The sequence below is a fragment of the Carassius carassius genome, chromosome 38 (genome assembly GCF_963082965.1).
Source record: "Carassius carassius chromosome 38, fCarCar2.1, whole genome shotgun sequence".
NCBI classification, from domain to species: domain Eukaryota; kingdom Metazoa; phylum Chordata; class Actinopteri; order Cypriniformes; family Cyprinidae; genus Carassius; species Carassius carassius.
In genome coordinates, this window is record NC_081792.1 from 4,473,885 (window position 1) to 4,499,164 (window position 25,280).

General features: G+C 42.9%; 15 non-coding genes across 15 annotated transcripts; 12 read left to right on the forward strand and 3 right to left on the reverse strand.

Moving 5' to 3' along the window:
- The first annotated feature begins 47 nt into the window (after positions 1 to 47).
- Positions 48 to 119, forward strand: trnac-gca (transfer RNA cysteine (anticodon GCA)). Its single transcript has one exon. It is a non-coding gene; the product is annotated as a tRNA-Cys (tRNA).
- Positions 120 to 1,007: 888 nt separating this feature from the next.
- On the forward strand, positions 1,008 to 1,079 carry trnac-gca (transfer RNA cysteine (anticodon GCA)). The gene has a single exon. It is a non-coding gene; the product is annotated as a tRNA-Cys (tRNA).
- Positions 1,080 to 1,884: 805 nt separating this feature from the next.
- Positions 1,885 to 1,956, forward strand: trnac-gca (transfer RNA cysteine (anticodon GCA)). The gene has a single exon. It is a non-coding gene; the product is annotated as a tRNA-Cys (tRNA).
- An 806-nt stretch (positions 1,957 to 2,762) lies between these two features.
- Positions 2,763 to 2,834, forward strand: trnac-gca (transfer RNA cysteine (anticodon GCA)). Its single transcript has one exon. It is a non-coding gene; the product is annotated as a tRNA-Cys (tRNA).
- A 6,201-nt stretch (positions 2,835 to 9,035) lies between these two features.
- Positions 9,036 to 9,107, forward strand: trnac-gca (transfer RNA cysteine (anticodon GCA)). Its single transcript has one exon. It is a non-coding gene; the product is annotated as a tRNA-Cys (tRNA).
- Positions 9,108 to 10,760: 1,653 nt separating this feature from the next.
- Positions 10,761 to 10,832, forward strand: trnac-gca (transfer RNA cysteine (anticodon GCA)). The gene has a single exon. It is a non-coding gene; the product is annotated as a tRNA-Cys (tRNA).
- An 806-nt stretch (positions 10,833 to 11,638) lies between these two features.
- On the forward strand, positions 11,639 to 11,710 carry trnac-gca (transfer RNA cysteine (anticodon GCA)). The gene has a single exon. It is a non-coding gene; the product is annotated as a tRNA-Cys (tRNA).
- A 1,171-nt stretch (positions 11,711 to 12,881) lies between these two features.
- On the forward strand, positions 12,882 to 12,953 carry trnae-cuc (transfer RNA glutamic acid (anticodon CUC)). Its single transcript has one exon. It is a non-coding gene; the product is annotated as a tRNA-Glu (tRNA).
- A 105-nt stretch (positions 12,954 to 13,058) lies between these two features.
- Positions 13,059 to 13,146, reverse strand: trnay-gua (transfer RNA tyrosine (anticodon GUA)). The gene is given in 2 exon segments: positions 13,059 to 13,094; positions 13,110 to 13,146. It is a non-coding gene; the product is annotated as a tRNA-Tyr (tRNA).
- Positions 13,147 to 14,014: 868 nt separating this feature from the next.
- Positions 14,015 to 14,086, forward strand: trnae-cuc (transfer RNA glutamic acid (anticodon CUC)). The gene has a single exon. It is a non-coding gene; the product is annotated as a tRNA-Glu (tRNA).
- Positions 14,087 to 15,051: 965 nt separating this feature from the next.
- trnae-cuc (transfer RNA glutamic acid (anticodon CUC)) lies at positions 15,052 to 15,123 on the forward strand. Its single transcript has one exon. It is a non-coding gene; the product is annotated as a tRNA-Glu (tRNA).
- Positions 15,124 to 19,132: 4,009 nt separating this feature from the next.
- Positions 19,133 to 19,204, forward strand: trnae-cuc (transfer RNA glutamic acid (anticodon CUC)). The gene has a single exon. It is a non-coding gene; the product is annotated as a tRNA-Glu (tRNA).
- A 1,040-nt stretch (positions 19,205 to 20,244) lies between these two features.
- trnar-acg (transfer RNA arginine (anticodon ACG)) lies at positions 20,245 to 20,317 on the reverse strand. Its single transcript has one exon. It is a non-coding gene; the product is annotated as a tRNA-Arg (tRNA).
- Positions 20,318 to 24,149: 3,832 nt separating this feature from the next.
- trnae-cuc (transfer RNA glutamic acid (anticodon CUC)) lies at positions 24,150 to 24,221 on the forward strand. Its single transcript has one exon. It is a non-coding gene; the product is annotated as a tRNA-Glu (tRNA).
- Positions 24,222 to 24,325: 104 nt separating this feature from the next.
- Positions 24,326 to 24,413, reverse strand: trnay-gua (transfer RNA tyrosine (anticodon GUA)). The gene is given in 2 exon segments: positions 24,326 to 24,361; positions 24,377 to 24,413. It is a non-coding gene; the product is annotated as a tRNA-Tyr (tRNA).
- Between the last annotated feature and the right edge of the window lie 867 nt (positions 24,414 to 25,280).

Genomic DNA, 25,280 nt, shown 5'->3' on the forward strand with positions numbered 1-25,280 from the left:
AAAAGTGAGTCTGTCATCTGCGTGAGGCTATGATCCAGGGAGTCTGTGGGGGTATAGCTCAGTGGTAGCGCATTTGACTGCAGATCAAGAGGTCCCTGGTTTAAATCCGGATGCCCCCTTTGGATTTGGCATGTTAGGAATATGTGTAGCCATATCTTCCTGCCTTTTGTGCTCATACTGTACAGGGTTATATCTCAATGGCACAGCATTTGATTGCAGATCAAGAGGTCCCCGGTTCAAATCTGGATGCCCCCTTTGCATTTGGCATGTTAGGAATATGTGTAGCCATATCTTCCTGCCTTTTAGGAAGGTCCCAGGTTCATTCCTTGTGCCTAATTTGGGCTTGGCATATTAGGAATAAACAAATCCTTGACATGAATTCATTTTTTATGTTTGTGCTCATGCAGTACGGGTTATAGCTCAACAACAGAGCATTTGTCTGCAGATCAATAGATCTACGTTTTGGATCTGGCTTGCTTGACATAATCAACGATATGATTTCAAAGTGAGTCTGTAATCAAGTCGTCCACAGTTCAAATCTGGGTGTCTCCTTTGGACTTGTCTTATTTGGAGGTTTTGAGTTGTAGAGTTGCTGATTCTGATTTGGAGTAACCAAAGACCTGAGTTTACAGTGAAGGAGTCAATGTTTGATATTGTTGAATCGTAGGATCTAACTTAATCTTTGGCTCGAAGCACAGAAGTCTGTAGGGGTATAGCTTAATGAAAGAGCATTTTTCTGCAAAGATGTGGGGGCATAGTTCAGTGGTAGAGCATTTGAGTGCAGATCAAAAAGGTCCACGGTTCAAATCCGAGGGCCGCTTATGGATTTGGCAGATTAGGAATAAGTGCAAACATATCTATATAGAAAGATTCTGTATGTGATTGTAACTCAGTGGTGCATCCTCTCGTGAGGATCTTTTTTGTATTTGGCATGCTTGTCATATCCATAAACTTTATTCAAAAATGAGTCTGTCATCTTGTGTGAGGCTATGATCCAGGGAGTCTGTGGGGGTATAGCTCAGTGGTAGAGCATTTGACTGCAGATCAAGAGGTCCCCGGTTCAAATCCGGATGCCACTTTTGGATTTGGCATGTTAGGAATATGTGTAGCCATATCTTCCTGCCTTTTTTTGCTCATACTGTACAGGGTTATATCTCAATGGCACGGCGTTTGATTGCAGATCAAGAGGTCCCAGGTTCATTCCCTGTGCCTAATTTGAGCTTGGCATATTAGGAATAAACAAATCCTTGACATAAATGTATTTTTGAGGTTTGTGCTCATGCAGTACGGGGTTATAGCTCAACAACAGAGCATTTGTCTGCAGATCAATAGGTCTACATTTTGGATCTGGCTTGCTTGACAAAATCAACAACATGATTTCAAAGTGAGTCTGTAATTAAGTAGTCCACAGTTCAAATCTGGGTGTCCCCTTTGGACTTGTCTTATTTGAAGGTTTTGAGTTGTAGAGTTGCTGATTCTGATTTGGAGTAACCAAAAACCTGAGTTTACAGTGAAGGAGTCAATGTTTGATATTGTTGAATCGTAGGATCTAACTTAATCTTTGGCTCGAAGCACAGAAGTCTGTAGAGGTATGGCTTAATGAAAGAGCATTGTTCTGCAAAGATGTGGGGGCATAGTTCAGTGGTAGAGCATTTGAGTGCAGACCAAGAGATCCACGGTTCAAATCCGAGTGCCGCTTATGGATTTGGCAGATTAGGAATAAGTCCAAACATATCTATACAGAAAGATTCTATATGTGATTGTAACTCAGTGGCACATCCTCTCGAGAGGTTCTTTTTGTATCTGGCATGCTTGTCATATCCAAAAACTTTATTCAAAAGTGAGTCTGTCATCTTGTATGAGGCTATGATCCAGGGAGTCTGTGGGGGTACAGCTCAGTGGTAGAGCATTTGACTGCAGATCAAGAGGTCCCTGGTTCAAATCTGGGTGCCTCCTTTGGAATTGGCATGTTAGGAATATGTGTAGCCATATATTTCTGCCATTTTGTGCTCATACTGTACAGGGTTATATCTCAATGGCACAGCGTTTGATTGCAGATTAAGAGGTCCCAGGTTCATTCCATGTGCCTAATTTGAGCTTGGCATATTAGGAATAAACAAATCCTTGACATAAATTCATTTTTGAGGTTTGTGCTCTTGCAGTACGGGGTTATAGCTCAACAAGAGAGCATTTGTCTGCATATCAGTAGGTCTACATTTTGGATCTTTCTTGCTTGACATAATCAACGACATGATTTCAAAGTGAGTCTGTAATCAAGTCGTCCACAGTTCAAATCTGGGTGTCCCCTTTGGACTTGTCTTATTTGGAGGTTTTGAGTTGTAGAGTTGCTGATTCTGATTTGGAGTAACCAAAGACCTGAGTTTACAGTGAAGGAGTCAATGTTTGATATTGTTGAATCGTAGGATCTATCTTAATCTTTGGCTCGAAGCACAGAAGTCTGTAGGGGTATGGCTTAATGAAAGAGCATTTTTCTGCAAATATGTGGGGGCTTAGTTCAGTGGTAGAGCATTTGAGTGCAGATCAAGAGGTCCACGATTCAAATCCGAGTGCCGCTTATGGATTTGGCAGATTAGGAATAAGTGCAAACATATCTATATAGAAAGATTCTGTATGTGATTGTAACTAAGTGGCACATCCTCTCGAGAGGTTCTTTTTTGTATCTGGCATGCCTGTCATATCCAAAAACTTTATTCAAAAGTGAGTCTGTCATCTTGTGTGAGGCTATGATCCAGGGAGTCTGTGGGGGTATAGCTCAGTGGTAGAGCATTTGACTGCAGATCAAGAGGTCCCCGGTTCAAATATGGGTGCCCCCTTTGCATTTGGCATGTTAGGAATATGTGTAGCCATATCTTCCTGCCTTTTAGGAAGGTCCCAGGTTCATTCCATGTGCCTAATTTGGGCTTGGCATATTAGGAATAAACAAATCCTTGACATGAATTCATTTTTGATGTTTGTGCTCAGTTTGAGTGCAGATCAAGAGGTCCACGGTTCAAATCCGAGTGCTGCTTTTTGGATTTGGCAGATTAGGAATAAGTGCAAACATATCTATATATAAAGATTCTGTATTTGATTGTAACTCAGTGGCACATCCTCTCGAGAGTTTCTCGAGGTGATCCAGGGAGGCTGTGGGGGTATAGCTCAGTGGTAGATAAGATAAAGATAAAGATAAAATATACTTTAATGTCCCCCAGGGGGGAAATTTGTCTTGGGCTACAGTCACTGCGACACACACTTACAACGTACCACATAAAAAATACACAGAATATAAACAATACAAACATGCGTCATTACAATGTATCGTGAAAATTACAAAAATTAATTTATAATAATAATTGCACAACACAGTCGGGATAAAAAGTATACAAGTAGGTAACCGTCATTTGCTACTGTTTAGCATCTTAATGGCAGCTGGGATGAATGGGTTTTTATACCTCTTTAACCAGCAGTACGGCATTCTAAATCGCTTAACCCTCCTATTAACTTTGGGGTCAATTTGACCCCAGTCAATATTTAACGTCTGTAAATACATTATTAAAAAAAAAATTTTCTTCAGATTTAATGAATTTTCCTAATTTAATGGGGATAACTCTGTAAACATAAAATTAACCTGCTGATATTTTTTCAATGTCCTGTACACATTTTGTAGCATCGGTGTTCCTTGGGGTCAATTTGACCCCAGGCTCTTTTAGCTGTATAAAACATAAGAAAAAAAATTTCACACACATTTGTTTTGGTTGTTTTATTGAGGTCACTATAACATGTTATAATTATATAATGTTCATTATAATTTTACATATTCAATATTATATTAAAAATACTTCCCTCTGTTTTAGGGCTCTAACCTAACATAACCGTTTCTGAAGTAGTTCACATGACATGGGACATAATTCTCATGAGAACTTTTATGTTTCCCGTGCCGTAGGGTAGGGGAAAACATCATTTTTGCGAGAACTTTGATATTTCCTGTGCTGTGGGGAGGGGAAAACCTAATTCTCATGGTTTACCAAACAAAGGGGAGGGGGAAACATTATAAAAGCTTGAACAGAAGCATTCTTAACCATTTCTGTGTGCTCTCTATGTTCTCCATCTCTGTCATTTGAAAATTACATCTAAGCAAAGATTTTCTGTCAATGAGATTTTGAGATTTTGACAGTGAAATTGACAGAGGAGAATGTGTCTGAGACCGATGATAATATTGAGGACCCTGATTATGAGGCATCCTCCTAAGACGAGAATGAGACTCCTAATGTTGACCCTCCTGTTGTCTCCAAACCACCCACAAACCCATTACCTTCCAAAAATGGAAAGTTATCATGGTCCCACTCACCACCTGAACAACAGGGTAGACTTAATGCTGCTAATGTCATCAAAATGGTTCCAGGGCCCACTAGATATGCTGTCAGCCATGTCCAAGATATAAAATCAGCATTTCATCTTTTCATCACACCATCAATTGAAAATAATGTACTTGAAATGACAAACTTAGAGGGTAGGCGTGTGTATGGGGATGGTTGGAAAGACTTCGATGTGACTGACTTGAAAGCCTACATTGGGTTGCTCATTTTAGCAGGAGTCTACAAGGCAAAAGGAGACGCAACAGCAAGCCTTTGGAATGCTGACACTGGAAGGGCAAAATGCAAAATGCCCCTGAGGGGGCACATCTTGTAGCTTTTGGTCTCTCAACCGAGGTTGCTGAGATCATCCAGAACTCCCTCCATGAGGAAACTGTACACCTTGAGGTGGAAACCTTTCACCTACTGGTGCGAAGAATGCCAGCACGACCCAGTTATTTAACCAGTTGGGGCAGTTCTGGAGTTCCTGCAGGCCCTTCTCTCTGCAGGTTTGACCCACTCCACCCTGAGGGTCTATGTGGCGGCCATTACAGTCTACCGTGCCCCTCTTGGTGGCCATTCAGTGGGCAGACACCCTCTGGTTACATGTTTCCTCTGCGGTGCACTGAGGCTGAGGCCTTCGGGCAGAAGAAGTGGTTGATCAGGATGCTATCCTAAAACCTTGAGTCCTCTGATCTCCCCACACCATTGGGAGTCAAGGCTCACTTGAACCGAAGTATGGCAGCCTCCAAGGCCTTCTTGTCAGGTGTCTATACAGGAAATCTGCAACGCAGCTGGAAGGTCCACGCCCCTCACATTCATCAGATTTTATGGTTTAGATCTGCGAGCCACTCACGGCTCTTCTTTCTCTTCCCTTAATTGTGCTCCTTGTATACGAACTAGGCAGGGACTTGCAAGTCTGGCAGCGTGGGCATTCTCGTTCCCATAGCGTTTTGGATCCAGCTAGAGTTCCTGAAGGGGAACGTCCCAGGTTACGAATGCTCAAAGCCATACTTCCGGCATCCCTGCCAGAGTTTGCTTCATTCCTAGAAGCTGACGCTCATTCCACCTCAAATTCTTTTATAGCTTCCTGGTCACTACGTCACCCGCCTATGACGTCACGCCCATTCATGAGACTGATTTCACATATTATTCAGAGCTGGTCACGCTGAAGGGCGTTACCATAGTGTTTCGGACGCAGCGTCTCATTCCCTTCGGGGAACCATGGTTACATACGTAACCTAGGACGTTTTTCTTGGGACCCACACATTATGTATGTTGCAATCCTTGATAACAAAAAGGACTGTTATGTGTTCCTTACTGATGTTTTGATTGTGATGATGTTCTGTTTAAAAATAAAATCCTTCTAAATGTTTGAAATTGTGTTTGTTTTTCCCGGGGTCAAATTCACCCCAAACATAACTCGTGTTACTATCCTTGATAAAATAAATATTTTTTTCTTTTCAAATGTTATGGATTACAAAAATCTATACTTAGAAATATTATAAAACAAATAAAACACCAAATATATATATACTTTTCAAATTTAAGGGCAATCAGTAAGATTTTATGGTAATTTGTAAATGTTTCCATAGTCGTGCAATGGGTATTCTGGATGTATAAGGGGGGTGGGGAGGGGGGTGGTGGGTGGATTTCAACTTAAAAGGCTATTTAAGTAGTCAACAAAGACATAAATAACCTGAGACACAAACCTTTGTAAAAAAAAAAAAATCTTATGTGTGTTACCAGAATCTTATGTGCCTCCCTGAGCACAGATTTTTCATACAGTGACTGAAGGTAGCACTGTTCTTGGTAGCCTACAATTTTAAAAGCTGTATTGATCAGCCGCCCCAACTTAGATTTAAGCTGAACTGAAAGATTACCATACCAGGTCTGCATGCTATAACGTATCACACTCTCTAAAATAATTTCGAAAAACAGAAGCAAGATTTTGCTGTTAACACCAAACAGTCTTAACCTTCTTAAAAAGTATATCCTTTGTTGCAACCTGGTGCAAAAATTTTCAACATGAATGTGCCAGGTAAGGGAACAATCAATAAAAACACCCAGATACATATATGACGTAACCTGGCAATATTGGTTTGTTATGAATAAGTACAGGATTAGGTTCACAGATTGATCTTGGGTCAAATATCATCTCCTCTGTTTTAATGACGTTAACCATCAGATGGTGAGCATCACACCAGTCCACAAACTGTTTAATTTCTGAATGGTAGGAGACTGTGTCTTGGTCTCGAAACAATAAGCTAAGGATAGCAGTGTCATCAGAGAATTTAACAATATAATTGTGTGGATGTTTACTCACACATTCATTGGTATAGATAGTAAAAAGGACAGGGGAGCTCACACAACCCTGTGGTGCCCCCGTGCTGATGGATTTGGGGTCTGAGACTGCCTTGTGTACTTTAACATATTGTGTCCTATTAGTTAAAAAGGAGTAATACCATTCAACAATAAAATAGCTTACACCCATATTTTTAAGTGTCTCAAGTAAAATAACTGGCTGAATCGTATTGAAGGCCGAACTAAAATATATAAAAAGTAAGCGTGCGTAGGCCTTCAGGTCCTCCAAGGGCTTAAGGACTAGGTGGGTGATGCTACTTATAGCATCATCTGTACTCCTACCCAGTTTATAGGCAAACTGACAGGGATCTAGGTGGTGCTAGAGCTAGGTGCTGATAGCACAGTGGATAAGACACATGGCTTTGGTGTGAGAGACCTGGGTTTGAATCCACTGTGAGACACCAATGTGTCCCTGAGAAAGACACTTAACCCCTAGTTGCTCCAGAGGTGTGTGACCTCTGACATATATGGCAATTGTAAGTCGCTTTGGATAAAAGCGTCAGCTAAGTGAATAAATGTAATCTAACTTTTTGTTAACCTCAGTTTTTAAACGAGACACCATATATTTCTCAAAACACTTCATTACAATGGATGTCAATGCTACTGGTCTAAAATCATTGTTCTCCTTGGGACAGGGTTTCTTTGGTACTGGAATAATAACAGTCTTTTTCCACAGGGCTGGGATGATGTGAGAGTCAACTGATCGCTGAAAGATAGGGCACCAGGCTGGAACAAGCTCCTCCGCACATGTTTTCAGTAAGCGGGCAGAGATTCCATCTTGACCCTTAGCCTTCCTAGTACACTGATGCTGGAACAGTGACTGTATCTGTAACCAGTCTATCTCATGTCCTATGTTCAAATCCGTGCTGATGGAGTTTAGGATACTCGTGCAATCATTGTTAAAATCCTGAGTTTGAAATCTAAGGTAAAAGTCATTAAATTCATTAGCTTTCATCCGGTCATCTGTAGTGGTTATATGTACTTTACTTGGTGCCATGTTAGTGATAGTTTTCATTGAGTCCCAGAGTTTTTTCTAATTCATGGTTGTAAAGTGGCTTTCAATTACTTCCTTTTGCTTTTTCTGGCTTTATTAAGAAGTTGGTTCAGTTCCTTTTGCACCACTTTTAGCTCAATAGTGTCATTATTTCTAAAAGCTACCTTTTTTCGATTTATACAGTCTTTTATTTCCTTGGTTACGTAAGGCTTATTATTTGGCTCGAAGCACAGAAGTCTGTAGGGGTATAGCTTAATGAAAGAGCATTTTTCTGCAAAGATGGGGGGGGGCATAGTTCACTGGTAGAGCATTTGAGTGCAGATCAAGAGGTACACGGTTCAAATCCGAGTGCCGCTTATGGATTTGGCAGATTAGGAATCAGTGCAAACATATCTATTAATATCTATTAATGTTCTGGTATTAATCCGAAGTTCGTCTATTTTAGCTCGAAGTGATCTTGCGTTGCATAATATCATTGAAGGTAGAGGAGGCTTACTGCCTCTCCATCGTAAACGCTGACGCGATCCACCGCGCCGACCCCTTGACATAAGTTCATTTTTGTGGTTTGTGATCATGCAGTACGGGTTATAGCTCAACAACAGAGCATTTGTCTGCAAGTCAATAGGTCTACTATTTTGATCTGGCTTGCTTGACATAATCAACGACATGATTTCAAAGTGAGTCTGTCATCTTGTGTGTGGCTATGATCCAGGGAATCTGTGGGGGTATTCAAATCCGGATGCCCCCTTTGGATTTGGCATGTTAGGGATATGTGTAGCCATATCTTCCTGCCTTATGTGCTCATACTGTACAGGGTTATATCTCAATGGTACGGCGTTTGATTGCAGATTAAGAGGTCCCTGTAATCAAGTAATCAAGTCGTCCACAGTTCAAATCTGGGTGCCCCTTTGGACTTGTCTTATTTGGAGGTTTTGAGTTGTAGAGTTGTTGATTCTGATTGGGAGTAACCAAAGACTTGTAGCAGTCAATGTTTGATATTGTTGAACTGTAGGATGTAACTTAATCTTTGGCTCTAAGCACAGAAGTCTGTGTGGGTTTGGCTCAATGACAGAGCATTTTTCTGCAAGATTTGGGGCTATGGCTCAGTGGGAGAGCATTTGACTGCAGATCAAGAGGTCCCCGGTTTTGCAGATTAGGAATAAGTGCAAACATATCTATATAGAAAGATTCTGTATGTGATTATAACTCAGTGGCACATCCTCTTGAGAGGTTCTTTTTTGTATTTGGCATGCTTGTCATATCCAAAAACTTTATTCAAAAGTGAGTCTGTCATCTTGTGTGAGGCTAAGATCCAGGGAGTCTGTGAGGGTATAGCTCAGTGGTAGAGCATTTGACTGCAGATCAAGAGGTCCCCGGTTCAAATCCGTGTGCCCCCTTGCATTTGACATGCTAAGAATATGTGTAGCCGTATCTTCCTGCCTTTTTGTGCTCATGCTGTATGGGGTTATATCTCAATGGCACAGCGTTTCATTGTAGATCAAGAAGTTCCATGTGCCTAATTTGGGCTTGGCATATTAGGAATAAACAAATCCTTGACATAAATTCATTTTTGTGGTTTGTGCTCATGCAGTACAGGGTTATAGCTCAACGACAGAGCATTTGTCTGCAGATCAATAGGTCTACGTTTTGGATCTGGCTTGCTTGACATAATCAACGACATGATTTCAAAGTGGGTCTGTAATCAAGTCGTCCACAGTTCAAATCTGGGTGTCCCCTTTGGACTTGTCTTATTTGAAGGTTTTGAGTTGTAGAGTTGTTGATTCGGATTTGGAGTAACCAAAGACCTGAGTTTACAGTGAAGCAGTCAATGTTTGATATTGTTGAATCGTAGGATCTAATTTAATCTTTGGCTCTAAGCACAGAAGTCTGTGGGAGTATGGCTCAATGAAAGAGCATTTTTATGCAAAGATGTGGGGGTATAGTTCAGTTGTAGAGCATTTGACTGCAGATCAATAGGTCCCTGGTTCAAATCTGGGTGCTCCTTGTGGATTTGGCAGTTTAGGAATAAGTGCAAACATATCTACATAGAAAGATTCTATTTTGATTGTAACTCAGTGGTGCATCCTCTCGAGAGGATCTTTTTTGTATTTGGCATGCTTGTCATATCCATAAATTTATTCAAAAGTGAGTCTGTCATCTTGTGTGAGGCTATGATCCAGAGAGTCTGTGGGGGTATATCTCAGTGGTAGAGCATTTGACAGCAGATCAAGAGGTCCCTGGTTCAAATCCGGATGCCCCCTTTGGACTTGGCATGATAGGAATATGTGTAGCCATATCTTCCTGCCTTTTTGTGCTCATACTGTACAGGGTTATATCTCAATGGCACGGCGTTTGATTGCAGATTAAGAGGTCCCAGGTTCATTCGACGTGCCTAATTTGAGCTTGGCATATTAGGAATAAACAAATCCTTGACATAAATTCATTTTTGAGGTTTGTGCTCATGCAGTACGGGGTTATAGCTCAACAACATAGCATTTGTCTGCAGATCAATAGGTCTACATTTTGGATCTTTTTTGCTTGACATAATCAACGACATGATTTCAAAGTGAGTCTGTAATCAAGTCGTCCACAGTTCAAATCTGGGTGTCCCCTTTGGACTTGTCTGATTTGGAGGTTTTGAGTTGTAGAGTTGCTGATTCTGATTTGGAGTAACCAAAGACCTGAGTTTACAGTGAAGGAGTCAATGTTTGATATTGTTGAATCGTAGGATCTAACTTAATCTTTGGCTCGAAGCACAGAAGTCTGTAGGGGTATAGCTTAATGAAAGAGCATTTTTCTGCAAAGATGTGGGGGCATAGTTCAGTGGTAGAACATTTGAGTGCAGATCAATCCGAGTGCCGCTTATGGCTTTGGCAGATTAGGAATAAGTGCAAACATATCTATATATAAAGATTCTTTATGTGATTGTAACTCAGTGGCACATCCTCTCGAGAGGTTCTTTTTTGTATCTGGCATGCTTGTCATATCCAAAAACTTTATTCAAAAGTGAGTCTGTCATCTTTTGTGAGGCGATGATCCAGGGAGGCTGTGGGGGTATAGCTCAGTGGTAGAGCATTTGACTGCAGATCAAGAGGTCCCCGATTCAAATCCGGGTGCCCCCTTTGGAATTGGCATGTTAGGAATATGTGTAGCCATATCTTCCTGCCTTTTTGTGCTCATACTGTACGGGGTTATATCTCAATGGCACGACGTTTGATTGCAGATCAAGAGGTCCCAGGTTCATTCCATGTGCCTAATTTGGGCTTGGCATATTAGGAATAAACAAATCCTTGACATAAATTCATTTTTGAGGTTTGTGCTCATGCAGTACGGAGTAATAGCTCAACGACAGAGCATTTGTCTGCAGATCAATAGGTCTACGTTTTGGATCTGGCTTGCTTGACATAATCAATGACATGATTTCAAAGTGAGTCTGTAATCAAGTCGTCCACAGTTCAAATCTGGGTGTCTCCTTTGTACTTGTCTTATTTGGAGGGTTTGCGTTGTAGAGTTGTTGATTCTGATTTGGAGTAACCAAAGACCTAAGTTTACAGTGAAGGAGTCAATGTTTGATATTGTTGAATCATAGGATCTAACTTAATCTTTGGCTCTAAACACAGAAGTCTGTAGGGGTATGGCTTAATGAAAGAGCATTTTTCTGCAAAGATGTGGGGGCATAGTTCAGTGGTAGAGCATTTGAGTGCAGATAAAGAGATCCACGGTCCAAATCCGAGTGCCGCTTATGGATTTGGCAGATTAGGAATAAATGCAAACATATCTATATAGAATGATTCTGTATGTGATTGTAACTCAGTGGCACATCCTCTCGAGAGGTTCTTTTTTGTATCTGGCATGCTTGTCATATCCAAATACTTTATTCAATAGTGAGTCTGTCATCTTGTGTGAGGCTATGACCCAGAGAGTCTCTGGGGGTATAGCTCAGTTGTAGAGCATTTGACTGCAGATCAAGAGGGCCCCGGTTCAAATCTGGGTGCCCCTTGTGGATTTGCCAGTTTAGGAATAAGTGCAAACATATCTATAAAGAAAGATTCTATGTGATTGTAACTCAGTGGTGCATCCTCTCGAGAGGGTCTTTTTTTGTATTTGGCATGCTTGTCATATCCATAAACTTTATTCAAAAAGTGGCCTGTTGCTTTAGGTCTGCGATTGTAACAATGTGATAATAATTTGGCAAAACAAGAATTATCCAAAAGGGCCGTTTTCTGAATTATATAGTGTTGTATGCATTCAAGGGATCTGTTTTTTTTTACTCACCCCGGGGGTTCAGTTTATTTGGGCAGATTCCTGTGATTGCTGAATTGGTACATCGAACTGGTAATTAAGCTCTTTTCCAGTTGAACATACTTGTGTCATCCATTTGAAGACACACACTGCAACCGTTATCTAGAGGAAAAACTGTCTATCGTCACTCTGTCAATGTACAAAAATGACATTGTGAGGGTAACAATGAAAGTGAGACCAATATTTAATCGGCAAAGTTGCTGATTATTCGCTCCTTCAGTTTAACTCAGTTTACAACTTATTCTAAATGTCCAGGTGGCAATTAGTGATAAGGCTTCAAAATGGCAAGCCCATGACGTCAAAACCACATGGCATTATACCCTTCAAAGTAATGAAGCAGTTACAGAGTAGCGATGAAATTGTTCATTCGAAAATCAACTGGCTGCCAGTCTGCAGTTTATTTCCCCTATAATCGCCGAGCTTGTCGGAGTGCTTGTGAGACAAATGGCAATACCGAAGCATGTCCGTGTCTTCCCTAGACATTGGAAAGGGTGTGCAGAATATGTCTTTTTTGGAAAAAAAGAAGAATGCCTGAAGATTTGCCTTTTCTTCTGGATTTTGGAGAAGAGAAAAAAAACACAACAACAAAATAAGCCGGAGAAAAACAAGCACAGAACAAGCCAGCCAGGAGTCGAACCTAGAATCTTCTGATCCGTACTCAGACGCGTTATTCATTGCGCCACTGGCCCACCAATAGTAAAGACCCCTGATTGCTACAGAGTTGTTGGTTTTAGATGTGAAAGTGGCAAGCATTGCTGTCTGCTTATTCTCACCTTGTTTTCTCGGAGGTAAGCCCACCAGCCCATCAGCCCACCAGCCCATCAGCCCACCAGCCCACCAGCCCACCAGCCCATCAGCCCACCAGCCCCTCCCTGGTGGTCTAGTGGTTAGGATTCGGCGCTCTCACCGCCGCGGCCCGGGTTCAATTCCCGGTCAGGGAAAGCTCTTTTTGCTTCCAATTGTGGACTGCGAATTCAAGCTCTGCTAACAGCTGCGAGAAAGCCAGCTCCAAACCAAAAAAATGGAGAGCACTTGAAAAAAAGACCTCCTTCGAGCCGGAGTCGAACCAGCGACCTAAGGATTGCCAACACTCCGACCTACAGTCCTCCGCTCTACCAGCTGAGCTATCGAAGGGGCAAAGTGTTAGACAGAACCTCGACATATCACGGTCTTGTAGCTCTACTGCTGGCCAAAAAGTCACTTCTGGTGCAGGAAGATGTGCTGGCTTTTTGAGGAGAGAAGCAAAAAAGATCAAGCTTTCCCATCACGGGAGTCGACCCCTGGCTGCATGGGAGAAATCCAGGAATCCTAACTGCTAGACCATATGGGAACTGGCCAGCTTTAACTGGGCACAAGCTTGTGGGCCACTTTCATTAAATCTGGCCAGTGTGGTTTACAGAAATAAATGGTGTTACATGAATTCAAGGGTCATGTTTGTTGACTCACCCCGGGGGTTCAGTTTTTTGGCCAGAGTCCTGTGATTGCTGAATTGATACCTTGAACTGGTAATTAAGCTCTTGTCCAGGTGAAAATACTTGTGTCATGCATCTGAAAACACACATTGCAACCGTTATCTGGATGAAAAACTGTCTATCGTCGGTCTGTCAAGGTCCAAAATTGACATACGAATGGCCATACGAAGCATGTCCGTGTCTCCCCTAGACATCGGAATGGGTGTGCAGAATATGACTTTTTTGGAAAAAAAGAAGAATGCCTGGAGATTTGCCTTTACTTCTAGATTTTTGAGAGGAAAAAAAAACACAACAACAAAATAAGCCGGAGAAAAACAAGCACAGAGCGATACAGCCAGGAGTCGAACCTAGAATCTTCTGATCGGTAGTTAAACACAATATCCATTGCGCCACTGGCCCACCGATAGTAGACACTCCCAATTGCTACAGAGTTGTTGGATTTAGATGTGACAGTGGCAAGCATTGCTGTCTGCTTATTCTCACCTTGTTATCAGGAGGTAAGCCTACCAGCCCACCAGCCCACAAGTCCCTCCCTGGTGGTCTAGTGGTTAGGATTCGGTGCTCTCACCGCTGCGGCCCGGGTTCGATTCCCGGGCAGGGAAAGCTCTTTCGGCTTCCAATTGTGGACTGCGAATTCAAGCTCTGCTAACAGCTGCCAGAAAGCCAGCTCCAAACCCAAAAAAATGGTGAGCACTTGAAAAAAAGACCTCCTTCGAGCCGGAGTCAAACCAGCGACCTAAGAATTGCCAACACTCCCAACTACAGTCCTCTGCTCTACCAGCTGAGCTATCGAAGGGGTAAAGTATTAGACTGAACCTCGACATCTGGTGCAGGAAGATGTGCTGGATTTTTGGGGAGGGAAGCAAAAAAAAAGCATGCGTTCCGATACCGGGAGTCGAACCAGGGCCGCCTGGGTGAAAACCAGGAATCCTAACCGCTAGACCATATGGGATTTGGACACCTTAAACTGGCCAGTGGCGCACTTTCCATACATGTGGTCAGTGTGGGCGCAGGATCTTGTAGTGGCCTGTTGCTTTAGGTCTGGGACTGTAACAATGTGATAATCATTTGGCAAAACAAGAATTATCCAAAAGGACGGTTTTCTGAATTATATAGTGTTGTATGCATTCAAGGGATCTGTTTTTTTTACTCAGCCCGGGAGTTTAGTTTATTTGGGCAGATTCCTGTGATTGCTGAATTGATACCTCAAACTGGTAATTAAGCTCTTTTCCAGGTGAAAATACTTGTGTCATCCATTTGAAAACACACACGGCAACCGTTATCTAGAGGAAAATCTGCCTATCATCGGTCTGTCAAGGTACAAAATTGACATATTGTGAGGTTAATAAAGAAATTGATACCAATTTTTAATCCGCAAAGTTGCTGATTATTCATAGTCAGACACGTTATCCATTGCGCCACTGGCCCACCAATAGTAAAGACCCCTGATTGCTACAGAGTTGTTGGTTTTAGATGTGACAGTGGCAAGCATTGCTGTCTGCTTATTCTCACCTTGTTATCAGGAGGTAAGCCTACCAGCCCACCAGCCCACCAGCCCACCAGCCCCTCCCTGGTGGTCTAGTGGTTAGGATTCGGCGCTCTCACCGCCGCGGCCTGGGTTTGATTCCCGGTCAGGGAAAGCTCTTTTGGCTTCCAATTGTGGACTGCGAATTCAAGCTCTGCTAACAGCTGCGAGAGAGCCAGCTCCAAACCAAAAAAAATGGTAAGCACTTGAAAAAAAAGACCTCCTTCAAACCGGAGTCAAACCAGCGACCTAAGGATTGCCAACACTCCAACCTACAGTCCTCCACTCTGCCAGCTAAGCTATCGAAGGGGCAAAGTGTTAGACAGAACCTCGACATCTGGTGCAAGAAGATGTGCTGGATTTTTGAGGAGGGAAACAAAAAGAAGCATGCATTCCCATACTGGGAGTCGAACCTGGGCCGCCTGGGTGAAAACCAGGAATCCTAACCGCTAGACCATATGGGATTTGGACACCTTAAACTGGCCAGTGGCGCACTTTCCATACATGTGGTCAGTGTGGGCGCAGGATCTTGTAGTGGCCTGTTGCTTTAGGTCTGCGACTGGTAATTATGCTCTTGTCCAGGTGAAAATACTTGTGTCATGCATCTAAAAACACACACTGCAACTGTTATCTAGATGAAAATCTGCCTATCATCGGTCTGTCAAGGTACAAAATTGACATATTGTGAGGTTAATAATGAAAGTGAGACCAATTTTTTATCCGCAAAGTTGCTGATTATTCGCTCATTCAGTTTAATGCAGATTAAAATTTATTCTCAATGTCCAGGTGGCAATAAGTGATAAGGCTTCAAAATGGAAAGCCTGTGACATCAAAACAACATGGCATTACACCCTTCAAAGTAATGAAGCAGTTACAGAGTAGCGATGAAATTGTTCACTCGAAAATCAACTGGCTGTCAGCCTGCAGTTTATTTCCCCTTTAATCGCCGAGCTTGTCGGAGTGCTTGTGAGACGAATGGCAATACCGAAGCATGTCCGTGTCTTCCCTAGACATCGGAAAGGGTGTGCAGAATATGTCTTTTTTGGAAAAAAAGAAGAATGCCTGAAGATTTGCCTTTTCTTCTGGATTTTGGAGAAGAGAAAAAAAAAAACACAACAACAAAATAAGCCGGAGAAAAACAAGCACAGAGTGAGCCATTCAGGAGTCGAACCTAGAATCTTCTGATCCGTGAGCTTGTCGGAGTGCTTGTGAGACGAATGGCAATACCGAAGCATGTCCGTGTCTTCCCTAGACAGTGGCAAAAAAAAAGACCGCCTTCGAGCCAGAGACCTAAGGATTGCCAACACTCCAACCTACAGTCCTCCGCTCTACCAGCTGAGCTATCAAAGGGGCAGAGTGTTAGACAGAACCTCGACATATCACGGTCTTGTAGCTCTACTGCTGGCCAAAAAGTCACTTCTGGTGCAGGAAGATGTGCTGGATTTTTGAGGAGGGAATCAAAAAGGAGCATGCGTTCCCATACCGGGAGTCAAACCTGGGCCGCCTGGGTGAAAACCAGGAATCCTAAGCGCTAGACCATATGGGATTTGGAAACCTTAAACTGGCCATTGGCTTCTGGCGCACTTTCCATACATGTGGTCAGTGTGGGCGCAGGATCTTGTAGTGGCCTGTTGCTTTAGGTCTGCGACTGTAACAATGTGATAATAATTTGGCAAAACAAGAATTATCCAAAAGGAGGGTTTTCTGAATTATATAGTGTTGTATGCATTCAAGGGATCTGTTTTTTTTTTAATCACCCCGGGAGTTCAGTTTATTTGGGCAGATTCCTGTGATTGCTGAATTGATACCTCGAAATGGTAATTAAGCTCTTTTCCAGGTAAAAATACTTGTGTCATCCATTTGAAAAAACACACGGCAACCGTTATCTAGAGGAAAAATGCCTATTGTCACTCTGTCAAGGTACAAAAATGACATTGTGAGGGTAACAATGAAAGTGAGACCAATTTTTAATCGGCAAAGTTGCTGATTATTCGCTCCTTCAGTTTAACTCAGTTTACAACTTATTCTAAATGTCCAGGTGGCAATTAGTGATAAGGCTTCAAAATGGCAAGCCCATGACATCAAAACCACATGGCATTATACCCTTCAAAGTAATGAAGCAGTTACAGAGTAGCGATGAAATTGTTCATTCGAAAATCAACTGGCTGCCAGCCTGCAGTTTATTTCCCCTATAATCGCCGAGCTTGTCGGAGTGCTTGTGAGACGAATGGCAATACCGAAGAATGTCCGTGTCTTCCCTAGACATCAGAAAGGGTGTGCAGAATATGTCTTTTTTGGAAAAAAAGAATGCCTGAAGATTTGCCTTTTCTTCTGGATTTTGGAGAAGAGAAAATAAACACAACAGCAAAATAAGCCGGATAAAAACAAGCACAGAGCGAGCCAGCCAGGAGTCAAACTTAGAATTTTCTGATCCGTACTCAGACGCGTTATCCATTGCGCCACTGGCCCACCAATAGTAAAAACCCCTGATTGCTACAGAGTTGTTGGTTTTTGATGTGACAGTGGCAAGCATTGCTTTCTGCTTATTCTCACCTTGTTTTCAGGAGGTAAGCCCACCAACCCACCAGCCCATGAGCCCACCAGCCCACCAGCCCCTCCCTGGTGGTCTAGTGGTTAGGATTCGGTGCTCACACCGCCGCGGCCCGGGTTCGATTTCCGGTCAGGGAAAGCTCTTTTGGGTTCCAATTGTGAATTCAAGCTCTGCTAACAGCTGCGAGAAAGCCAGCTCCAAACCAAAAAAATAGTGAGCACTTGAAAAAAAGACCTCCTTCGAGCCGGAGTCGAACAAGCGACCTAGGGATTGCCAACACTCCAACCTACAGTCCTCCGCTCTACCAGCTGAGCTATTGAAGGGGCAAAGTGTTAGACAGAACCTCGACATATCACGGGTCTTGTAGCTCTACTGCTGGCCAAAAAGTCACTTCTGGTGCAGGAAGATGTGCTGGATTTTTGAGGAGGGAATCAAAAAGGAGCATGCGTTCCCATACCGGGAGTCAAAACTGGGCCGCCTGGGTGAAAACCAGGAATCCTAAGTGCTAGACCATATGGGATTTGGAAACCTTAAACTGGCCATTGGCGCACTTTCCATACATGTGGTCAGTGTGGGCGCAGGATCTTGTAGTGGCCTGTTGCTTTTGGTCTGCGACTGTAACAATGTGATAATAATTTGGCAAAACAAGAATTATCCAAAAGGACGGTTTTCTGAATTATATAGTGTTGTATACATTCAAGGGATCTGTTTTTTTTTACTCACCCCGGGGGTTCAGTTTTTTTGGGCAGATTCCTGTGATTGCTGAATTGATACCTTGAACTGGTAATTAAGCTCTTGTCCAGGTGAAAATACTTGTGTCATGCATCTGAAAACACACATTGCAACCGTTATCTAGATGAAAATCTGCCTATCATCGGTCTGTCAAGGTACAAAATTGACATATTGTGAGGTTAATAATGAAAGTGAGACCAATTTTTTATCCACAAAGTTGCTGATTATTCGCTCGTTCAGTTTAATGCAGATTACAATTTATTCTCAATGTCCAGGTGGCAATTAGTGATAAGGCTTCAAAATGGCAAGCCCGTGACATCAAAACAACATGGCATTACACCCTTCAAAGTAATGAAGCAGTTACAGAGTAGCGATGAAATTGTTCATTCGAAAATCAACTGGCTGCCAGCCTGCAGTTTATTTCCCCTTTAATCGCCGAGCTTGTCGGAGTGCTTGTGTGATGAATGGCAATACCGAAGCATGTCCGTGTCTTCCCTAGACATCGGAAAGGGTGTGCAGAATATGTCTTTTTTGGAAAAAAAGAAGAATGCCTCAAGATCTGCCTTTTCTTCTGGATTTTGGAGAAGAGAAAAAAAACACAACAACAAAATAAGCCGGAGAAAAACAAGCACAGAGCAAGCCAGCCAGGAGTCGAACTTAGAATTTTCTGATCTGTAGTCAGACGCGTTATCCATTGCGCCACTGGCCCACCAATAGTAAAGACCCCTGATTGCTACAGAGTTGTTGGTTTTAGATGTGACAGTGGCAAGCATTGCTTTCTGCTTATTCTCACCTTGTTTTCAGGAGGTAAGCCCATCAGCCCACCAGCCCACCAGCCCCTCCCTGGTGGTCTAGTGGTTAGGATACGGCGCTCTCACCGCCGCGGCTCGGGTTCGATTCCTGGTCAGGGAAAGCTCTTTTGGCTTCCAATTGTGGACTGCGAATTCAAGCTCTGCTAACAGCTGCGAGAAAGCCAGCTCCAAACCAAAAAAATGGTGAGCACTTGAAAAAAAGACCTCCTTCGAGCCGGAGTCGAACCAGCGACCTAGGGATTGCCAAAACACTACAACCTAAGGTCCTCCGCTCTACCAGCTGAGCTATCGAAGAGGCAAAGTGTTAGACAGAACCTCGACATATCACGGTCTTGTAGCTCTACTGCTGGCCAAAAAGTCACTTCTGGTGCAGGAAGATGTGCTGGATTTTTGAGGAGGGAATCAAAAAGGAGCATGCGTTCCCATACCGGGAGTCAAAACTGGGCCGCCTGGGTGAAAACCAGGAATCCTAAGCGCTAGACCATATGGGATTTGGAAACCTTAAACTGGCCATTGGCGCACTTTCCATACATGTGGTCAGTGTGGGCGCAGGATCTTGTAGTGGCCTGTTGCTTTAGGTCTGCGACTGTAACAATGTGATAATAATTTGGCAAAACAATAATTATCCAAAAGGAGGGTTTTCTGAATTATATAGTGTTGTATGCATTCAAGGGATCTGTTTTTTTTTACTCACCCCGGGAGTTCAGTTTTTTTGGGCAGATTCCTGTGATTGCTGAATTGATACCTTGAACTGGTAATTAAGCTCTTGTCCAGGTGAAAATACTTTTGACTTGCATCTGAAAACACACATTGCAACCGTTATCTAGATGAAAATCTGCCTATCATCGGTCTGTCAAGGTTCAAAATTGACATATTGTGAGGTTAATAATGAAAGTGAGACCAATTTTTAATCCGCAAAGTTGGTGATTATTTGTCGGTCTGTCAAGGTCCAAAATTGACATACGAATGGCAATACCGAAGCATGTCCGGGTCTTCCCTAGACATCGGAAAGGGTGTGCAGAATATGTCTTTTTTGGAAAAAAAGAAGAATGCCTGAAGATTTGCCTTTTCTTCTGGATTTTGGAGAAGAAAAAAAAAAAACACAACAACAAAATAAGCCGGAGAAAAACAAGCACAGAGCAAGCCAGCTAGGAGTCGAACCTAGAATCTTCTGATCCGTAGTCAGATGCATTATCCATTGCGCCACTGGCCCACCAATAGTAAAGACCCCTGACTGCTACAGAGTTGTTGGCTTTAGATGTGACATTGGGGATCAGCTTTTTTGGGCAGATTCCTGTGATTGCTGAATTGATACCTTGAACTGGTAATTAAGCTCTTGTCCAGGTGAAAATACTTGTGTCATGCATCTGAAAACACACATTGCAACCGTTATCTATATGAAAATCTGCTTATCATCAGTCTGTCAAGGTACAAAATTGACATTTTGTGAGGTTAATAATGAAAGTGAGACCAATTTTTTTATCCGCAAAGTTGCTGATTATTCGCTCGTTCAGTTTAATGCAGATTACAATTTATTCTCAATGTCCAGGTGGCAATTAGTGATAAGGCTTCAAAATGGCAAGCCTGTGACATCAAAACAACATGGCATTACACCCTTCAAAGTAATGAAGCAGTTTTACAGAGTAGCGATGAAATTGTTCATTCAAAGATCAACTGGCTGCCAGCCTGCAGTTTATTTCCCCTTTAAAAGCCGAGTGCTTGTGAGACGAATGACAATACCGAAGCATGTCCGTGTCTTCCCTAGACATCGGAAAGGGTGTACAGAATATGTCTTTTTTGGAAAAAAAGAAGAATGCCTGAAGATTTGCCTTTTCTCCTGGATTTTGGAGAAGAGAAAAAAACACAACAAAAAAATAAGCCGGAGAAAAACAAGCACAGAGCGAGCCAGCCAGGAGTAAAACCTAGAATCTTCTAATCCATAGTCAGACGCGTTATCCATTGCGCCACTGGCCCACCGATAGTAAAGACCCCTGATTGCTACAGAGTTGTTGGTTTTAGATGAGACAGTGGCAAGCATTGCTGTCTGCTTATTCTCACCTTGTTATCAGGAGGTAAGCCCACCAGCCCCTCCCTGGTGGTCTATTGGTTAGGATTTGGCGCTCTCACGCAGAGGCCCGGGTTCGATTCCCGGTCAGGGAAAGCTCTTTTGGCTTCCAAATGTGGATTGTGAATTAAAGCTCTGCTTACAGCTGTTAGAAAGCCAGCTACTAAACCAAAAAATGGTGAGCACTTGAAAAAAAGACCTCCTTCGAGCCGGAGTCGAACCCCCGGAAAAGCTCTTTTGGCTTCCAATTGTGGATTGTGAATTAAAGCTCTGCTTACAGCTGTTAGAAAGCCAGCTCCAAACCAAAAAATGGTGAGCACTTGAAAAAAAGACCTCCTTCGAGCCAAAGTCGAACCAGCGACCTAAGGATTGCCAACACTCCAACCTATAGTGCTCCGCTCTACCAGCTGAGCTATCGAAGGGACAAAGTGCTAGACAGAACCTCGACATATCACGGTCCTGTAGCTCTACTGCTGGCCAAAAAAGTCACTTCTGTAAGCGTAACATGCTTCGGTATTGCTGTTTTTTTTTACTCACCCCGGGGGTTCAGTTTATTTGGCCAGATTCCTGTGATTGCTGGATTGATACCTTGAACTGGTAATTAAGCTCTTGTCCAGGTGAAAATACTTTTGTCTTGCATCTGAAAACACACATTGCAACCATTATCTAGATGAAAAACTGCCTATCGTCGGTCTGTCAAGGTACAAAATTGACATATTGTGAGGTTAATAATGAAAGTGAGACCAATTTTTAATCCGCAAAGTTGCTGATTATTCGCTCGTTCAGTTTAATGCAGATTACAATTTATTCTCAATCTCCAGGTGGCAATTAGTGATAAGGCTTCAAAATGGCAAGCCCGTGACATCAAAACCACATGGCATTACACCCTTCAAAGTAATGAAGCAGTTACAGAGTAGCGATGAAATTGTTCATTCAAAAATCAACTGGCTGCCAGCCTGCAGTTTATTTCCCCTTTAATCGCCGAGGTTGTCGGAGTGCTTGTGAGATGAATGACAATACCGAAGCATGTCCGTGTCTTCCCTAGACATCGGAAAGGGTGTGCAGAATATGTCTTTTTTGGAAAAAAAGAAGAATGCCTGAAGATTTGCCTTTTCTCCTGGATTTTGGAGAAGAGGAAAAAAAACACATTCGACCAGTGACCTAAGGATTGCCAACACTCCAACCTACAGTCCTCCGCTCTACCTGCTGAGCTATCGAAGGGGCAAAGTGTTAGACAGAACTTCGACATATCACGGTCCTGTAGCTCTACTGCTGGCCAAAAAGTCACTTCTGGTGCAGGAAGATGTGCTGGATTTTTGAGGAGGGAATCAAAAAGGACCATGCGTTCCCATACCGGGAGTCAAACCTGGGCCGCCTGGGTGAAAACCAGGAATCCTAAGCGCTAGACCATATGGGATTTGGAAACCTTAAACTGGCCATTGGCTTCTGGCGCACTTTCCATACATGTGGTCAGTGTGGGCGCAGGATCTTGTAGTGGCCTGTTGCTTTACGTCTGCGACTGTAACAATGTGATAATCATTTGGTAAAACAAGAATTATCCAAAAGGACGGTTTTCTGAATTATATAGTGTTGTATGCATTCAAGGGATCTGTTTTTTTTACTCACACCGGGAGTTCAGTTTATTTGGGCAGATTCCTGTGATTGCTGAATTGATACCTCGAACTGGTAAGTAAGCTCTTTTCCAGGTGAAAATACTTGTGTCATCCATTTGAAAACACACACGGCAACCGTTATCTAGAGGAAAAACTGCCTATTGTCACTCTGTCAAGGTACAAAAATGACATTGTGAGGGTAACAATGGAAGTGAGACCAATTTTTAATCGGCAGAGTTGCTGATTATTCGCTCCTTCAGTTTAACTCAGTTTACAACTTATTCTAAATGTCCAGGTGGCAATTAGTGATAAGGCTTCAAAATGGCAAGCCCATGACATCAAAACCACATGGCATTACACCCTTCAAAGTAGTAAAGCAGTTACAGAGTAGAGATGAAATTGTTCAATCTAGAATCAACTGGCCCACCAGCCTGCATTTTATTACCACGTTAATCGCCGAGCTTATCTGAGAGCTTGTGTGATGAATGGCAATACCAAAGCATGTTACGCGACTCCCCATAGACATCGGAACCTCAACCTATCAGGGTTCTGTAGCTCTACTGCTGTCCAAAAAGTCACTTCTGGTACAGGAAGATGTGCTGGCTTTTTGAGGAGAGAAGCAAAAAAGATCAAGCTTTCCCATACCGGGAGTCGACCCCTGGCTGCATGGGAGAAATCCAGGAATCCTAACTGCTAGACCATATGGGAACTGGCCAGCTTTAACTGGGCACAAGCCTGTGGGCCACTTTCATTAAATCTGGCCAGTGTGGTTTACAGAATTAAATAGTGTTACATGCATTCAAGGGACATGTTTGTTGACTCACCCCGGGGGTTCAGTTTTTTGGCCAGAGTCCTGTGATTGCTGAATTGATACCTTGAACTGGTAATTAAGCTCTTGTCCAGGTGAAAATACTTGTGTCATGCATCTGAAAACTCACATTGCACTCACATTATCTAGATGAAAAACTGTCTATCGTTGGTCTGTCAAGGTCCAAAATTGACATACGAATGGCAATACCGAAGCATGTCCGTGTCTCCCCTAGACATCGGAATGGGTGTGCAGAATATGTCTTTTTTGGAAAAAAAGAAGAATGCCTGGAGATTTGCCTTTTCTTCTAGATTTTGGAGAAGAAGAAAAAACACAACAACAAAATAAGCCGGAGAAAAACAAGCACAGAGCGAGCCAGCCTGGAGTCGAACCTAGAATCTTCTGATCTGTTGTCAGACACGTTATCCATTGTGCCACTGGCCCATCGATAGTAGAGACTCCCGATTGCTACAGAGTTGTTGGTTTTAGATGTGACAGTGGCAAGCGTTGCTGTCTGCTTATTCTCAACTTGTTATCAGGAGGTAAGCCCACCAGCCCCTCCCTGGTGGTCTAGTGGGTAGGATTCGGCGCTCTCACCGCCGCGGCCTGGGTTCGATTCCCAGTCAGGGAAAGCTCTTTTGGCTTCCAATTGTGGATTGTGAATTAAAGCTCTGCTTACAGCTGTTAGAAAGCCAGCTCCAAACCAAAAAATGGTGAGCACTTAAAAAAATGACCTCCTTCGAGCCGAAGTCGAACCAGCGACCTAAGGATTGCCAACACTCCAACCTACAGTCCTCCGCTCTACCAGCTGAGCTATCGAAGGGACAAAGTGCTAGACAGAACCTCGACATATCACGGTCCTGTAGCTCTACTGCTGGCCAAAAAGTCACTTCTGTAAGCGTAACATGCTTCGGTATTGCTGTTTTTTTTTACTCACCCTGGGGGTTCAGTTTATTTGGGTAGATTCCTGTGATTGCTGGATTGATACCTTGAACTGGTAATTAAGCTCTTGTCCAGGTGAAAATACTATTGTCTTGCATCTGAAAACACACATTGCAACCATTATCTAGATGAAAAACTGCATATTGTCGGTCTGTCAAGGTACAAAATTGACATATTGTGAGGTTAATAATGAAAGTGAGACCAATTTTTAATCCGCAAAGTTGCTGATCATTCGCTCGTTCAGTTTAATGCAGATTACAATTTATTCTCAATCTACAGGTGGCAATTAATGATAAGGCTTCAAAATGGCAAGCCCGTGACATCAAAACCACATGGCATTACACTCTTCAAAGTAATTAAGCAGTTACAGAGTAGCGATGAAATTGTTCATTCAAAAATCAACTGGCTGCCAGCCTGCAGCCAGGAGTCGGACCCAGAATCTTCAGATCCGTAGTCAGACGCGTTATCCATTGCGCCACTGGCCCACCAATAGTAAAGACCCCTGATTTCTACAGAGTTGTTGGTTTTAGATGTGACTATGGCAAGCATTGCTGTCTGCTTATTCTCACCTTGTTATCAGGAGGTAAGCCCTGATAATTGCCGAGCTTATCCGAGAGCTTGTGTGATGAATGGCAATACCGAAGCATGTTACATGACTCCCCATAGACATCGGAACCTCAACCTATCAGGGTTCTGTACCTCTACTGCTGTCCAAAAAGTCACTTCTGGTGAAGGAAGATGTGCTGGC